Here is a 14,839-nt window from a genome sequence, read left to right on the forward strand (position 1 = left end):
CATTCTTCCCCGACCTACCCGCTATTTTCCTGAGGGGCTCCATAACCCGCCTAACGTTGGAGCTCCCTATAACTAATAGGCCCGCCCTCTGTGACTGTCGGGACCTTGCCGGAGAATCGGCCACTGGCCCAACAGGCGAGGCATCCTGTGGTGGCTCGGAAACGATGTCATCACCACTAGGAAGCACCCCGTACCTGTAGCTTCTTCGAATACCTAATTCTGGAGCACGAAGCCCACGCTTTCTTTGACTCAAGAGTTGTAGATGTCGATCATCTCGTGCACCTGTGGAACGTGAACGTCGCATGCGGTATAAGTTCTCAACACTAACAGTCAACTGGAACCGATTCCATGTTGCACCACATCACTTTGACTCCAGTGCTTACGTTGAGCAACGTCTCTGGTAGGCAAGCCTTCTGCGCTTGGTAATGCTGACTTGATCATTGGTCGCAGTTGCCCTTCGTGGCCTGATGGATGTTCACTCTACTGTTCCACAGACGTCTCTAATGCACCGCAACTGGCGCTTTACTTTCAGCCGAAGTTCTGCAGTGAATACGATTGCAGTGTATTACCATAGATATCGCTCGTGGTAACTAAATGTACGTTTACAAACTGCGTCAGGGGCGACCTTCCGGTCGGTACAGGGACAATCACAGTTGCATCACACCTTCACAACGTATTGAGATGATGCAGCACTTTGTTTATGTGTGTGTAATTGGTACTGACTCCACATTGGCGAGCAATATTCAAGTATCAGACGAAGGAGAGTTTTGTATCCTACCTGCTTCTGGGTAGACTATACTTTCAACGACAGTTAGTTTAATTTTTTATGACTAGTGTTATATGGTCGTTCCACTTTAAATCTCTCTCTGTTCATCGTGCCTGGGGCTTAATGGATTGCACTTTTTGAGTGCGACATTTTCGCAATTCATAAAACTGTTTCCAGCGATTGTTCGACAACTGTGCGATCATACAATGACAGCTCTTCGCTTGTTTCGCATTTCCCCGCTATATCAGTTGTTCCAGGAGTGCTAGTTCCGGAAGGTATGGAGGAGGAAGTGGGAGATAGGCACTGATGGAGATGAAGTTGTGAAGGCGGATGATGAGTCGTGCTTGGATGGCTGCTTCGTTCGAGGACTTGCCCATGATATGCAAAGATCTCAGGTTCGAATCCCGGCCCGGCACACAGTTTTAATCTGCCACGAAATTTCATGTGATTCATAGTTCTTACCGTAAATACAGTGGAGCCTTCTGGTGAAAAAAATGTTCGAAACCGGTAGTGGTAAGAAACATTAAAATATTTTAAAAAATCTAATCAGTTGAATGGTTGGCACTTCACTCAAAACGTAGTTTACTGTGAAACCACGGTACTTAAAAGAGTTATCTACTGACAAAAATACCTTTGAAACTTACTTATCAAGCAAAATCACTGAAGATAATTCTGCTGCATCCAGTGAGATTCCAGGCCGAAGACGTGAAGGACGCAGAGATGCCGCATACTCTTGAAAAACCAGCACCTTCTGGGGAGACAGTGTAATCAACACCTGACAGAGTTTGCAACGGATGTCATTGGGATCTCCATCTGGCCGGTTGTTCGAACGTGCTATATCCAGACTTACGGGCCATTCGGATGCCAGGCCTGATGTTGGACAGCAGGGGAACTTGAGGACAGGCTTACTCGTCGTCAAGGTTCCGCTCGGCCGCATCTGATGACCACAAGTGGGGATCGCTGTATTGTGCACCAAATATATCGTAATCCCTTCACATCCAAGAACAAGTCATGGACTGTATGTAGCATTCTGTGTCATCGCACACATTGATCGAGGACTAGCATCAGTGGAACTAGGGAATTACCGTCCCATGCATAGATGCTGTTAACAATTAGCAAAACCGCTGTGTTTGGGATGGTGCCATGACGAGGAAGCATGGGTTGCAGGTGAATGGCGTCGCATGGTGATCAACAATGAATGGCAGCTTTGCACTGCCACAGATGACCGCCGTCGATCGGTAGCGAGTACAGCGGCAATCCGGGTTGGGGCAGTCCACCACTGTCTATAGAGTCTTATTTATCCAATGATTTGGAGAGGCACAGCGGTTTTACCGTTGGCTTCAGCGCTCAGCTGTTAGTGGTTGAGGAAACTCTGACAGCACAGTGGTACGTCACAGCGATGCTGCGTCCTCTGTTTCTACATCTACATCTACATCCATACTCCGCAAGCCACCTGACGGTGTGTGGCGGAGGGTACCCTGAGTACCTCTATCGGTTCTCCCTTCTATTCCAGTCTCGTATTATTCGTGGAAAGAAGGATTGTCTGTATGCTTCTGTGTGGGCTCTAATCTCTCTGATTTTATCCTCATGGTCTCTTCGCGAGATATACGTAGGAGGGAGCAATATACTGCTTGACTCTTCGGTGAAGCTATGTTCTCGAAACTTTATCAAAAGCCCGTACCGAGCTACTGAGCGTCTCTCCTGCAGAGTCTTCCACTGGAGTTTATCATCTCCGTAACGCTTTCGCGATTACTAAATGATCCTGTAACGAAGCGCGCTGCTCTCCGTTGGATCTTCTCTATCTCTTCTATCAACCCTATCTGATACGGATCCCACACCGCTGAGCAGTATTCAAGCAGTGGGCGAACAAGCGTACTGTAACCTACTTCCTTTGTTTTCGGATTGCATTTCCTTAGGATTCTTCCAATGAATCTCAGTGTGGCATCTGCTTTACCGACGATCAACTTTATATGATCATTCCATTTTAAATCACTCCTAATGCGTACTCCCGTATAATTTATGGAATTAACTGCTTCCAGTTGCTGACCTGCTATTTTGTAGCTAAATGATAAGGGATCTATCTTTCTATGTATTCGCAGCACATTACACTTGTCTACATTGAGATTCAATTGCCATTCCCTGCACCATGCGTCAATTCGCTGCAGATCCTCCTGCATTTCAGTACAATTTTCCATTGTTACAACCTCTCCATACACCACAGCATCATCTGCAAAAAGCCTCAGTGAACTTCCGATGTCATCCACCAGGTCATTTATGTATATTGTGAACAGCAACGGTCCCATGACACTCCCCTGTGGCACACCTGAAATCACTCTTACTTCGGAAGACTTCTCTCCATTGAGAATGACATGCTGCGTTCTGTTATCTAGGAACTCCTCAATCCACACAATTGGTCTGATAGTCCATATGCTCTTACTTTGTTCATTAAACGACTGTTGGGAACTGTATAGAACGCCTTGCGGAAGTCAAGAAACACCGCATCTGCCTGTGAACCCGTGTCTACGGCCCTCTGAGTCTCGTGGACGAATAGCGCGAGCTGGGTTTCACACGACCGTCTTTTTCGAAACCCATGCTGATTCCTACAGAGTAGATTTCTAGTCTCCAGAAAAGCCATTATACTCGAACATAATACGTGTTCCAAAATTCTACAACTGATCGACGTTAGAGATATAGGTCTATAGCTGTGCACATCTGTTTGACGTCCCTTCTTGAAAACGGGGATGACCTGTGCCCTTTCCCAATCCTTTGGAACGCTACGCTCTTCTAGAGACCTACGGTACACCGCTGCAAGAAGGGGGGCAAGTTCCTTCGCGTACTCTGTGTAAAATAGAACTGGTATCCCATCAGGTCCAGCGGCCTTTCCTCTTTTGAGCGATTTTAATTGTTTCTCTATCCCTCTGTCGTCTATTTCGGTATCTACCATTTTGTCATCTGTGCGACAATCTAGGGAAGGAACTACAGTGCAGTCTTCCTCTGTGAAACAGCTTTGGAAAAAGACATTTAGTATTTCGGCCTTTAGTCTGTCATCCTCTGTTTCAGTACCATTTTGGTCACAGATTGTCTGGACATTTTGTTTTGATCCACCTACCGCTTTGACGTAAGACCAGAATTTCTTAGGATATTCTGCCAAGTCAGTACATAGAACTTTACTTTCGAATTCATTGAACGCCTCTCGCATAGCCCTCCTCACACTACATTTCGCTTCGCGTAATTTTTGTTTGCCTGCAAGGCTTTGGCTATGTTTATGTTTGCTGTGAAGTTCCCTTTGCTTCCGCAGCAGTTTTCTAACTCGGTTGTTGTACCACGGTGGCTCTTTTCCATCTCTTACGATCTTGCTTGGCACATACTAATCTAACACATATTGTCCGATGGTTTTGAACGTTGTCCACTGATCCTCAACACTATCTGTACTTGAGACAAAACTTTTGTGTTGAGCCGTTAGGTACTCTGTAATCTGCTTTTTGTCACTTCTGCTAAACAGAAAAAACTTCCTACTTTTTTTAATATTTCTATTTACGGCTGAAATCATCGATGCCGTAACCGCTTTATGATCGCTGATTCCCTGTTCTGCGTTAACTGTTTCAAATAGTGCGGATCTGTTTGTCACCAGAAGGTCTAATATGTTATTGCCACGAGTCGGTTCTCTGTTTAACTGCTCAAGGTAGTTTTCAGATAAATCACTTAAAAAAATTTCACTGGATTCTTTGTCCCTGCCACCCGTTATGAACGTTTGAGTCTCCCAGTCTATATCCGGCAAATTAAAATCTCCACCCAGAACTATAACATGTTGGGGAAATCTACCCGAAATGCCCGCATCTCTTGGTCGTGCGGTAGCGTTCTCGCTTCCCACGCCCGGGTTCCCGGGTTCGATTCCCGGCGGGGTCAGGGATTTTCTCTGCCTCGTGATGGCTGGGTGTTGTGTGCTGTCCTTAGGTTAGTTAGGTTTAAGTAGTTCTAAGTTCTAGGGGACTGATGACCATAGATGTTAAGTCCCATAGTGCTCAGAGCCATTTGAACCATCTACTCGAAATATTTTCCAAATTCTCCTTCAGGTGCTCAGCCACAACAGCTGCTGAGCCAGGGGGCCTATAGAGACATCCAATTACCATGTCTGAGCCTGCTTTAACCGTGACCTTCACCCAAATTATTTTACATTTCGGATCTCCGTCAATTTCCTTCTATACTATTGCACTTCTTATCGCTATAAACACGCCTCCCCCTTAACTGTCCAGCCTGTCTCTGTGGTATACATTACAATCTGAGTTTAGGATTTCATTACTGTTTACGTCTGGTTTCAGCCAACTTTCTGTCCGTAGTACTATATGGGCGTTGTGACCGTTTATTAATGAGAGCAGTTCTGTTTCGGCAGCACCGTGGTGCAACTCGTCAACAGGACAATGCTCGTCCACACATGACACGTCCATGAACTGTCTGCGTGATGTTGAGGTTCTGCTGTGGCCTGCAGGACCCCCAGATCTGCCACTCATAGAACACGTGGTGGACTAGATCAGACGTCAACTCCACCCAAGTGCCAGTATCTTGGATTCGAGTACCAGTGACAACAGTTGTGGGCCAGTTGGCCTCAGAAGAGGATAATAGACATACCGACTCTTCCCAAACGAAGCAGTGAATGGAATCTTGCTACAGGGGGTTGTAACATCATAGGGGCAACAGGGTTCATACTGCCAAATTCGTTGTGAATTTGATTCAATTTCGTAATGACGTTCCGTCTCAAACCGTGGAGTTAATTTCCGTTTGCCCCTTCTCCTGTGGGTGCTGCACTGTTGTTGTCAGGCTGTGTACTTCCCATGTTCCGTTGCTGTGTCTTTTTCGTCTTTCATTTTTTCCATATTTCTTTATGTCTAACATCGTCTTTGACGGTAGGTAAACTGGCCCTCCTCCATTTCACCAACTGGGGTGCATGTCTGACCAGACTGAGTTACTTAGTGGGGCAAGGACGGAGCAGCCAGTGAAGCGAGACGTGCCGGAGACCGCCGGTGGCGGCGGCGGGGCTGGCAGAGACGCCGTCGCCGTCCTTGGGCTTTTCCTGCCCCGTTGCTCCTTTCGTCGGCCGTAATGAGCGCCGCCGTGGCGACCCTCAGCTGCGACCTCTCGCTGCGGGCTCAGCGCGGCGCAGCGCGGCTCAGTCGTGTCAGGTCGAAGCTCTGGGCGGCGAAGGCCGCGCCCGCCGCCCGCCGGGCGCACTTTCGGCAGCGCCTGGCCGTGACTTTTCACGCTGCGTTCGCAACAGTCGTGCAGTCGATAGTCCCGGTATGTTCCGATGCAGCACAACTGCCCGCAAAAGAATATTACACTCTTTTTGTTAGCAATTCACCGCCACATTCCAGGTAAACCATTTAGATTGCCAGTGTTTTGTCTCCCCATCACAGTGGGATGTCCGAATGATGTCAATGTAGTGTACGCGAGTTTGACGGCAACTTTTCTTGTTGATAAACCTCTCTCTGCAACTGTATCTACATTCCAAAAGCCAACTCATCGTGTGTGGCAGAGACTACTTTTGTGGAATTATAACACCGCTCCATTTACCACCACCTCCTACCATCATGGTATGAGGTCAGAATATGGTCAAAAACTGACCGAAACCAGTTGCCACAAAATAAAGGTTTTTTTGCAATCGAGACTGTTTGTGTCCATTTTTAAAGTACTGTAACTTCCGCTCTTTACCTTTGCCATCGCGGGCAGGCAACCGGCGATCTGCGGACGGCATCCGGCCCCGATTGGTTTCAATCCGGCCCGCGGAAAAAATTCGAGAGAGGGAGACAGACACGGAGAGAGAAGGAGAGAGAGAGAGAGAGAGAGAAATTGTAAGAGTGTTAAGGGCCCCTATCCTATTCAATATTATTCTCTCAATTCCTCATTGTAATGAGGTCGAGCATTGCATTTTTCAATAATGGAAATACTGACGAGCAGTTCTGATGCTGACCAAAATATTCTCACTATTACATCACATATTGTGCGTATGAGCGTGAGTATTATCGGGTTGACATTTCGTCATTCTGTTTTCGCATTATTCTAGGTTGCGTTGTGTATAGTACAGCCGATATATGCAAAGTGCAAGCGATTTAGACGTTCAAACTTTTTAAAATTAACAAGAAGTGATGGCTTAATTTGTTTAATGTTACAGAAGTAACCCATGCCTACACTATTAGTCATTAAGGGTATGTTTGGACAAATTTTTCAAAATATTTCCTGGTAGTGTATGTCGATATTAACTCACTCGAATGAACTGCCTGTAGCCAAAAACCTCAAATTTACCAGTAATTGGTTGTCCACAGGGATTGCCTGTCTCACTGCCGCATTGTGTTTTTCTACTCTTTGGTTCCAATGGCTCTGAGCACCATGGGACTTAACTTCTGAGGTCATCAGTCCCCTAGAACTTGAACTACGTAAACCTAACTAACCTAAGGACATCACACACATTCATGCCCGAGGCAGGATTCGAACCTGCGACCGTAGCGGTCGTGCGGCTCCAGACTGTAGCGCCTAGAACCGCTTGGCCACCACGGCCGGCTTTTCTACTCTTTCCAATATTAACATCACTAAATAATTCTTGCGTGTTGTGAATGTATTAGAACGCTGAAGTTTTGAAATTGCTGAAAACTTATACTGAATTAGCTACACCCAGTTCCTTTTACAGACGTTTATTTTTCTATGATGAAATTTCCGGATGCCTGGCATCCCATCATCAGTTGTTTATATTTATTTACGTGTTCCGAACAGGATTTTGCAAAGGAAGTTTTTAAGACTCTATTGTAAAACGTCGTAAAAAAATAAAATAAAATAAAAATAAAAGAAGACAGTGCTTTATGACTTGTAAGCAATTGGAAACAGCCGAAGATAGGGTGTACATAAAGCGAAAGTACTTTCAAAAACACATGTTTTGGGGTGGTGTAGTCGTTAGCGAATCTGCCTAGTGAGCAGTAGCCCTGATTTTGAATACTGGCGTTGGTAAAAATTTTCATTCGTCGCTTCAGCCTGCATGTATGCGTCATGGTGTTAAATACGGTAGTTTATCCTTAGTGGAGCTCGGTAAAGAGCTTAATATTTTCACGTACGAAAGGTTTAACTTGCAGTTCAGTCGTCCGACCGTGGGTTCAGTTTCTCAGTGCACTGACGTGCGGAAGTTAAAATACTTAACATCGAAGAAGTATCCTTCTGAATTTCTCCGCACTTTGGAAGTATTCCTAGCAAACAATTATCTTTATTATTTCAACCGGAAAAGAAATTCGGAATGCTGACTTCCGATCCACGAATTCACTGTGCCTGATTTTCAAATCCCGTTTTCCTTCTTCCGAGGCACTTCTTAAAACGCACTTGCGATATTCATCACCAGATATTTTTGTTGCTTCTTTTGTAGCACCTTGTGTTGGTTCTTGCTATCACTACTGCGTAACTCCAATAAATAAAGAAAACTCGGTCACTTTTATTTAATTGTCCAGTAAAAGCAGATGTAATTTCCGACTCAAATTACCTGTAGACATAATGCGCTGTCGACTCTGTAGCTTTGCGAATAATTAGCCTTGCTGACCTTATCCAGATCTGCATCCACCGATGCGACTGCTTCCCGACTCGCAGCGGCGACCATTACGTAATCCTCACACAAAGCCTGAGTAGTGAGGAACTCTGAACGAGCAGTTTTATGGCACTATACCCGTAATCAAGGTAAAACGCTTTCGCGGAGCACCAGATTTGAAATTCATGACGCAATCAAGCTCAGGCGGCCGGGAGACCGCTGCTCCGTGCACCCGTTGCTTTTCTCCGGGTTATTATCAGCGGGTCCCCTCACTGCGGCCGTCCCATTTGTTCTGACCTGGAGGAGTAGTGGCCTTACCTCTCCAGTGCGAGCTTACCAAATATCCTAGTGCCCCCGCTGCCTCCTTTTCTCTTCCAATAAAGATATAGTATCCTATCTGACAGGGCTTCTTGTTCTGTCAGATGCCAAGCATACATGTGTGTTACGTACTATTTTCAGAATAAACTTAATACCAGTCACTTTTAAAATTATTTCGAGGTGTTTCGAGGAACTTGCTTTCATCTTCAGTGACTATTACTTGGTAATTTGCATCAGGTGTTGGGTCGCTATCAGTGACGACCAGTTATGTGCCAAGGGCTGCAGCACTCTGTATCTCACTAAAACTCTTCCAGTGCGAGCCAGAAATCGCACCAAAATTACGCCATTTCTCTTGGAATGTGTGCTGGTGTGCAAATAAAACGGACGAAAACGTGTTTTGTAGCTGTCTCTCCACAACTAGAAACCAACGTCGAGTACTGAAATCGTGGTCAGCCACGCTACGATAACTCAGAGAAGGAACGCGGCTGTCTGTTTTCGACTGCACCTGTCGTGATGTGACGTCATCCCTTCCGGCACTATGAGTAACATATTGTACAAGCGGAGAGTATAAGAGACTTTTGAGGAGCAGTCGAAGTAATGGCTCAACGGCCGAGATGTCTAGCGATTTATCGGCTCTGTTTCGATACCTGCTACTATCATTTTTTCATTTTATTTTATTCTTCACAATTTTAAATGATTAATTATAAAATTTAAAAATATTTGAAGAGTTCAATTTATATACGTGAAATTAATATCTTCGGTTTAGTTACGATTTCTACCCGTGTAAGTCAAAAGTCTATAGGCTGTCTCATTGTAGCAAAAAATGGTTCAAATGGCTCTGAGCACTATTGAACTTAACATCTGAGGTCATCAGTCCCCTAGAACTTAGAACTACTTAAACCTAACTAACCTAAGGACATCACACATATCCATGCCCGAGGCAGGATTCGAACCTGCGACCGTAGCAGTCGCGCGGTTCCGGACTGAAGCGCCTAGAACCGCTCGGCCATCGCGGCCGGCTCATTGTAGCACATTGGTAAAATTTTACACGAGTTGCTAGTGGTCACGATATTTGTGTACGCGAGCTTTTTTTCATTTTGGGAAGTGAGTAATCTGTCACTACAAGAAATTTTTTTTATTCTTGCCTTTCTGTTAATACAAATCTACATATAGTACTCTGTAATACTGAGTATGTTCCACCACAGCTTCGCTAATTTATGTTAAGAACGTAGTGCAACTCCCACAGATTCGTGTTTCAAGCATGTTCACCTCTTAATGAAGATAACAACTATATCAGGTCACAGTTATCTGTCGTATGCCGTGAGCAGTAAACGACGGACTGTTGCATGAGATTTCAGCCGGAATTCCAGTGACCTGTTTCCGATGATTCGCCGTGGTATTATGCCTGTAGCCCCGCCCGATTTCAGCTGTTACTAACCGTCTGTTCGTGACATTTATGTCGAATACCCTACTACACGGTCCAGTCTCATTAATTTGTCCACCGCGTGTGTTCGAACTCAAGTGCAATGGCAGCACTAGCAGTGGAGGGTGTATAAAGTGTCTCGGGGGACGCGGAAAACACTCAAGTCGTCGTAATGCGGAAACGGAGCGATTTATGTGGCTGCATATCATTGGTTTTTAGGCCAAGGATGGAAGTATTTCTGAAATGACTAAGTTCTTGAAACTGTTTGCATGTCAAAGTATACTATGCATGGCTACCAAAAGTAGGCGACGTGACAGCTATCGAATAGACATGCTACTGTTGACCAGCTGACCGTTCAGACGAACCAAGGGGCTTCCAACAGTGTCTCCTAAGGACCATTCAGCGAACGTTGCAGTGCACAGACCTCCGCAGCGGACGTCTGATTCATGCACCACCCATGCTGACTGCTGTTAATCGGGGACGAAGGCTGGACTTTGCACGCCAATACCGCAAATGGATGTCCAATGAGCGACGACAGCTGGTCTTTCAAGATAATCACATTTTATGCGCCATTGGCTGAAACTTCTGAAAGCAAACATCGTTCAACAGTCGTCGGAAGTGTCCAGACCGGAGGAGACAGCTTTATGGTTTGCGTGGCAATCCCTGGGTGATCTCGTCACTCTGAAGGCACAGTGCATCAACACATGTATGCATTTATCCTTTGGGGCCATGTACACCCTCACATGCCAACGGCCTTGCCGCAGTGGTAACACCGGTTCCCGTCAGATCTCCGAAGTTAAGCGCTGTCGGGTTGGGCTACCACTTGGATGGGTGACCATCTGGTCGTCCGAGCGCTGTTGGCAAGCGGGGTGCACTCATCCGCTTGTGAGGCAAACTGAGGAGCTCCTTGATTGAGAAGTAGCGGCTCCGGTCTTCTAAACTGAAATATGGCTGGGAGAGTGGTGTGCTGACCATGTGCCCCTCCATATCTGTATCCAGTGACACCTGTGGTGTGAGGATGACACGGCGGCCGGTCGGTACCGTTAGGCCTTCATGGTCTGTTCGGGAGGAGTTTAGTTTTTATAGCCTCATTTGCTGTTTCTCCTTCCTGAGCACGATGGCATCTACCAACAGGACAATGCAACGTATCACACAGCTCGAAGAGCAGCGGGTGAGTTTACCGTACTCTCCTGGCTACTAAAGGACCCATATATTCACCCAATCGAGACTGTGGGACCACTTCGATCGAATGTTCGGGCCATGGATCCTCAGCCGAGAAACGTAGCGCTGTTGGCGAAGGAACTAGAATCGGCATGACTCCACATCGCCGTCAATACCTTCGAGAACCTGATTGACTTCAGCCCTGCACATCTCGCAGCGCTCCGCGTCACAAAAGGTGGATATTCAGGTTTTTGACACCTGGTCACATAAATGTGACTGGACTGCGTATCTTCTCGTGTTGAAGTCCTGGAGTGACTTGAACCTTCTCTTCTTGCCGCACTTTTGGCCTGAGTCCATTCCGTCACGAGTCGTTCTGCGGTCATTCCCTTCCTGCTAACTGTGGTATCTCCTGTGTCCCTCCTGCCAATGATTCGTCCTTTCGGAAGATCTGGAAGATAACGACAAGATGCACGCCTCCCTGCGGGCAAGCTGTGTTGCGGTCTCCGCCAGGAAAATTCCGGTACGTTAGACAAATCCACGAGTCGTCACGTACTCACGCCATTCTTCATCTACAGCAATATCTACATTTACGCTCTGCAGGCCACCCAACGAAGTGTGGCGGAGGGTACTTTGTGTGCCAACGTCACTTCCCTGTTTTCCTGTTGCAGTTGCGGATGGTTCAAGGAAAGAACAACTACTGGTAACCCCCCTCGTGGGCTCGAATGTGTCTAATTCTACGTTCTCTCTCTTTTTTCATTTTTTTCCGAGATATGCTCAGGAGGAAGCAGTGTCTTGGTTGACTCTTCTAAGAACGTACGATCTCAGAAGTGTAACAGTAGACCATACCGTAGTGCAGAACGCCTCTTTTTGCAGTGTCTAGCCCTGGAGTTGACCAAGGATCTCCGTGATTCTTTCGTGCTTATTAAGTGAAACTGTAACGAAACGTGCTAATCCTTTTTGGATTTTCTCAATTTCCTTCATCAATCCTATGTCGTACGGAGCTCATACTGACGAGAAATATTCAAGTATTGGTCTAAGGAGTGTTGTGTTAGCTACTTCCTTTGTTGTTGGCCTACATTTCCCGGGAGGATTCTACCAGTTAATCTGTCTGACATCTGCCATACCCACGATCAGTTTTATGTGGTCGTAGAAATCACTCTGTGCGCATACTCCTCGATATTTTCTTGAAGTAACATCTTCCAGTGACTGTTCTACAGTTGTGTAATCATACAATAAAGGGTTTTTCTATGTATCTACAATTCGTTTCATTTGCTGATACTGAGGATCAGCTGCCACTCGCGTCCCTACAGTCCATCGTCTGCAGGTCAACCTGTCTTCATTTGTACGAATGGTTTTTCCTATATTGTAAATACAGAAAATGAGCTCTTACGAGGATGAAATTTTAATCGACGTGGAAATATTTGATTATAAGTTGAAACTACAAGTTAACTGTTAGCACTACGTTATGTGATTTGTCACGAGGAAGTCTAATCTCAGGTGCTCGCATTTAAAACTAGACAACCAGTTTGGCAGCGTTAGGTCAATGTGTTTAATATCTGTCGGTGTATGGACTGGTTGCGGCCATGAACATATGGCTGCATTTTCGCAACAGTCTCGCACAAACCTGTTCTCGGATGGCTGACAGTGTGCCAACCTTAGATCATTGATAGTATAGACCTGCGCGACGTAATTGTTGTTGTGTCTAGGAATCCTGCATACTCGGTTCGCTAGACAAACAACCAAACAACTCATAATAATGAGTTTTGTCAGAAAAGACAATTGCAATTACTTAACTTTGATATGTGTCGCAAGCAAAGGGCGACATGCAAAATAATCAGACTTCTTCCGAGTAGACAAACACAAGTCTGTGCTACATAAGAGATTGCTAGCGAAGTGGCCAACGTTGAAACTGCTATCGAAGTTGACCGCCACCGGTCGAGCGCGGCGCTAGTGTCCTCTTCACGTAGGGGCCGCTGCTGCCGCGTTGTCGTCCTGGAGGCAGGCCGATCAGCGTGCGATTGGCTGACGTTTTCTTTCGTTCCCGACTGGCGTGCCGTCGCTGACTTTACGCCGTAACAATTATATTGAAACCAACATCTTGATCAGCTGAGTATTGGCGCCGTCCACTTGCAGGCTCCGTCTGGGTTACTGTCCAGTTTATCTTTACCTTAATTGTCGTATTTTCACTAAAGTTTTCTTTATTAAAATGGTGAAATGTTGAATACCGTCTGGTTCCACCGAAAGACGTGTGAAAGAAAATAAATTTTAGTTCTACTGGTAGAGTTGTTTAAAAATAAAAAACATAGAGATTACGAACACATCTTTCTCGAGTACGCCTTGAATTTACTGCCAGAAGCTAAAAAATGACGTCGTTATCAAGCAGATGTGAATGCTTTTCTATTTAACAATATTTATTTGGGTTTAAACATTACAAACTGAATGCTGAGCGTCGTCATAAACCTATCGTAAAATAATATTCCAAAACTCGATGAATGACAAAGATTTTGAGGACATTGAATATTAATATATACTCACTACAGAAGTTTATAATGAACTTTTCTAAGATAAAGAAAAATATTATTTCGTTTATTTTTCCGTTCTAGTTGCGCAAAAAATATTCGTTTTTAATACAGTTGCTGGGTTCTCACGCGACGAATATGTCGGTTACATTTTTTATTATGCTTCTTGTCTTGTTATGTTGCGCTGTCTGTAGTGTACTAAGCAAAAGTCATAAAACACAAGGCCTTATTTTGTGTAAAAGCTCTAGCATTATTGATAGAAACAGATGTCATTTCTTTAAAATCATAATAAAATACCTCATTCGTATTGTTGAGGAATCGACAGAAAACTAAATGCTGCCTTCTAAACTGCTATTTAGCACCAGGGTGCGTTAAAAACTGAGGAATCTGGAATACACTAAACGGACCACGTGCGAGTACTGCAAGGTCGAGAAATACTCGTTATAAATGCGAATGCTGTGTAGGCCCTACCACAAACCACGCTTCATACACCTGTTCACTGCGCCCCGCCGAATGCACTTTAGAGGACCTTATAGCAGCAAAGCCAAATGCAACTGACGTCGCCCGTTTCTGGTCAAGAAATGTCTAGCTCTGTGTATATATTTCATATTTTTATATTTTTACATAGCTGGATATCTACAATTCTATGTTGTGTTTCTTTACATATGTTTAATCTGTGAATATTCTGCACGCTGTAAATTGATGATGCTTCCGACATGAATAAATAAATAATAAACCGATATTTGGTCTTCTATTCCTGTCGGAGCGGTGAACTAAATGACCCATAGTGCAACACAGACAGGAGCTGACTGAAGAACCGACTTCAGTCGCTTGTAGAAAAGAAAGAAGTGCCAATAAAGTGTTTCAAACTCTTTGTTAACCGTGTCAAATGTAGAAATGAGAACCCTCCTATCTTTATTGGGAATTTCGGAGAAATTAGGCCAACTATGCTACTGTATGTGTAATATGAATACAGATCGGTCAGGTTTTAAAACCAACTTTAATTCAAGCTATAAACGAGAAAAAATTTAGGTGTCTGCTCGACATTGCATAGTGAGCAGTGACAGAATGTGGCTTTTTTTGCCCTACGTTACGTT

The 14,839-nt window shown here is 45.0% G+C and overlaps 1 long non-coding RNA gene and 1 pseudogene across 1 annotated transcript in view; both read left to right on the top strand.

Moving 5' to 3' along the window:
• LOC126253096 (uncharacterized) overlaps positions 1 to 14,839 on the top strand; it is a 1,024,558-nt gene that overhangs the window by 932,260 nt on the left and 77,459 nt on the right. The gene's annotated exons all lie outside the window — the stretch shown is intronic.
• LOC126253950 (5S ribosomal RNA) lies at positions 10,808 to 10,925 on the top strand (annotated as a pseudogene).

Source organism: Schistocerca nitens, chromosome 4 (genome assembly GCF_023898315.1).
Source record: "Schistocerca nitens isolate TAMUIC-IGC-003100 chromosome 4, iqSchNite1.1, whole genome shotgun sequence".
NCBI classification, from domain to species: domain Eukaryota; kingdom Metazoa; phylum Arthropoda; class Insecta; order Orthoptera; family Acrididae; genus Schistocerca; species Schistocerca nitens.